At 44.9% G+C, this 3,469-nt stretch overlaps 1 long non-coding RNA gene across 1 annotated transcript; it reads right to left on the bottom strand.

The window, feature by feature from the left end:
• Positions 1–1,748: 1,748 nt before the first annotated feature.
• Positions 1,749–3,026, bottom strand: LOC146892367 (uncharacterized). Its single transcript, XR_015004330.2, has 2 exons — positions 2,903–3,026; positions 1,749–1,944 (listed from the first exon to the last, which is right to left on the bottom strand). It is a non-coding gene; the product is annotated as an uncharacterized LOC146892367 (long non-coding RNA).
• Between the last annotated feature and the right edge of the window lie 443 nt (positions 3,027–3,469).

Below are 3,469 nucleotides of genomic sequence, written 5' to 3'. Positions count from 1 at the left end.
ATAAAATATGTTAAAAACAGTAAATAGTTCTCAGGGCTAAAATGCAGCATTGAAATTGAAAGTTTGTTTGGTTGGTTTTATTAAATTAAAAAGATTCTGCACCAATAGCCTACATTTTCATTTGTTTGGTTAGTTGGTTTTGTTTTTTTGAGACAGGGGTCCTCTGTAGCTTTGGAGCCTGTTGTGGAACCAGCTCTTGTAGACCAGGGTGGCCTCGAACTCACAGAGATCTACCTACCTCTGCCTCCCGAGTGCTGGGATTAAAGGCAGGCTCCATTGTTGTTTTTTGAGACAGGGTATGTGTAGTAGTTTGGGTTTGGGTTAAGACTTCACTTTAGCTCCTGGCACCCCTATACCTAAAGAGTCTGGGGTGTTTGGGTGAAAGCTTCACCCCAGCCCCTGGCACCCCTATATCCAAAGGGTCTGGAATGTCTGGATGGAAGTTCCATCCCAAGCCTTCTCCCCTGGGAGTTGCCTCAGTCCAGACTCCACCTCTGAGAAAGCCCACCAAATGGTGACCCCTTCTCAGAGATGCTCAAGACCACTCCCACAGGATATTTAAACTGCCCCCCAACCCAGAACAAATGTGGTTTCCCGGTCTTCCTTCCCCATCTCCTCTCTGAGGGCCTGGAAGACCACCAGGGAGCATTAGTAACCATTCAACCTGGGCTTTTTCTAATTTTGTTTGATTTAGACTATTTCATTGACGTAGAGATTTATTGGGGTGAAAAAGCTTTTCAATATGAATGTAATTGCCCCCCCCCATAATCTCATAGGGAGTGACACTATTAGGAGGTGTGGCTTTGTCGGAGTGGATATGGTCTTGCTGGAGGAAGTGTGTCACCGTGGGGGTGGGCACTGAGGTTTCCTGTGCTCAGATACCACCCAGTTAGTCAATCGACTTCCTGTTGTCTGCAAGATGTAGGACTCTCAGCTATTTCTCCAGCACCGTGTCTGCCTGCACATCATGCTCCTCATCGTGATGATAAAGAGCTGAACCTCTGAAACTGTAAGTTAGCCATCAAGTCAATGTTTTCCTTTACAAGAGTTGCCATGGTCACAGCAAGAAAGCCCAGGCTAAGATACTATGTAAATTGGCCTCAAATTAATAGAGATCCTCCACTTGTTACTGCCTCCACAGTACTAGATTCAAGGTAAACACCATGACACATCTCAACTAAGAGACTACTTTAAAGGATTTTTTTTTCTGGCTAGAGTGATGGCTCAGCAGTTGAGAACATTTGCTCTCCTTGTAGAGAGCAGGACAGCTAACAACCGCCTGTAACTCCAGTTCTAGGGAATCTAATGCCTCTTCTGACTTCCACAGGCTACTGCACATAAAAACTGCAAACACACACTGAGGCACACACATGCACATTAAATGCAAATTTAAGATGAAAAAGTTTCCATCCATGCACGCATGTGCATACCTCAGAACGTTTATGGAGATTGCAGGACAACCCTCAGAAGCCAGTTCTCCCTTTCCATCCCGTGGGTCCCAGGGACTGAACTCAGATCCTCGGGCTTGTCATCAAGCGCCTTTCCCTGCTGAACCAGCTCGTTCACACAACAGCCTGTTTTCAAAACCAGTAGCTAAATTCCAAAGGACAGAAGAAGTAGCAGTCAAGAGCAAAGGCGACTAGAGTAGAAAAATAGATACTCCATGGGAAAACATTTTAATTGTTGAAAATCTTTCTTTTTTTTTTTTTTTAGGAATAGGCATGTCTTGTTAGTGAAGACTCCGTATCAATTTTTTAAAAAATATTTTTATTATGTATACAATATTCTGTCTGTGTATGCCTGCAGACCAGAAGAAGGCACCAGACCTCATTACAGATGGTTGTGTGTCACCATGTGGTTGACGGGAATTGAACTCAGAACCTTTGGAAGAGCAGGCAATGTTTTTAACCGCTGAGCCATCTCTCCAGCCTCCTCGTTGAAAATCTTTAAAAAATAAAACCAACAGGTCTCTGTCAAAACCACTAAAAATGAGAAAGAAGAAACTATTAATAAGTGAGATAAATGTGGTCATTATTATGGCTCCTACTATGATGGGGCTCTACCAATTAGGATTCCTCCAGAAAATGCCTTGCTTAGGTGAATATGGACCCCTCAGAGGCTGAGGCTTGTAATTCAGTGGTAAAATATTAGGCTGTGCGAGGTCCTGGGCCCAGTCTCCAGCACTACCAAAGGTAGGTACAAGTCACCATTTTAGCCACGCGTGATGGCACACACCTAGAGTCTTGACAGTCCAGTGACTGAGGCAGGAGGATCGTCAGGAGTTCAGGCCTGGGTGGCTGTAGTGGCGCATACCTTTAATCCCAGCATTCGGGTGACAGAGATGGGTGGATCTCTGTGAGTTCCAGGCCAGCCAGGACTACACAGTGAGACCTTGTCTTGAAAAAAAAAACCAAAAAAAACAAAAAAACAGTTTTAAATTAAAATTAAGGAGTCTGAGACCTGCTCAGGCTGTCTATAAAGACTGTGTCTCAAAGATCTAGAAAACGATAAACAAAGGAAGAAAATGGGCCACCCTCAGGAGCCTGCCCAGGGGCTCCTGTGTTTTTCTCAGGTAGCGTCTGTCTCCAATCTGGCATCCTCACTGAGAAAGTCTGGCTGCCTTGAGATTTGACCAAGACAGACTCACAAGACACTTCAAGTACCTGTAGCTTCTGCCCTGGACAGGGAACTTCCAGGACCAACCAGTGGCTGTGGGCGAGAGTGGGGTGGAGCGGAGGGAATCCTATTCCTGCCTGCATTTTGACTGCTGAGAGGAATTTATTCTTTTCTTCTTCTTCTTTTGTTTTTGTTTTTCAAGGCAGGGTTTCCCTGTATAGTCCTGGCTGTCCTGGAACTCGCTCTGTAGACCAGGCTGGCCTTGAACTCACAGAGACACACTTACCTCTGCCTCCTGAGTGCTGGGGTTAAAGGCGAGGACCACCATGGTCCCTGCTGAGGAATTTATTCTTCCAGACTCTCAGATCTGTGACTCCTGAGGCGATCTGCAGACTTGCTTCACAAGAGACTGCTTTTGCCTGGCACCCGGAAGGGCTTTGTATTCTCTCAGAGTTGCAATGGCACTCAGCCAACTGTTGTTGCTACCTAGGATTCATTTAATCCTGTGTGTCAATCTGTTTTATCCAATTTAAGGTTGTTAATCATGAATTGACAAGTAAGTACGTCCCCTCTGGACTCTGCAGGTCTGTCCGCTCTATTCTCTGAAGGGGATGGATTAAGAACTTGTTGGGGACAGGAGATGGTCTCTACCAACCAATTCAAGCCTATCTAAAATAAATAAATAAAGAAAGAAAGAAAGAAAGAAAGAAAGGAAGGAAGGAAGGAAGGAAGGAAGGAAGAAAGAAAGAAAACAAAAAAGAAAGGAAGAAAAAGAAAAGACATGTGGGTACAAGAAGTAATTCAAAGCAGAAGACACACCCCAAGCACACACAGGCTCCACATGCTCCAGGGA

This window comes from Myodes glareolus, chromosome 11 (assembly GCF_982192425.1).
Source record: "Myodes glareolus chromosome 11, mMyoGla1.1, whole genome shotgun sequence".
NCBI classification, from domain to species: Eukaryota; Metazoa; Chordata; class Mammalia; order Rodentia; family Cricetidae; genus Myodes; species Myodes glareolus.
This window is presented reverse-complemented; position numbering and strand designations above follow the sequence as displayed.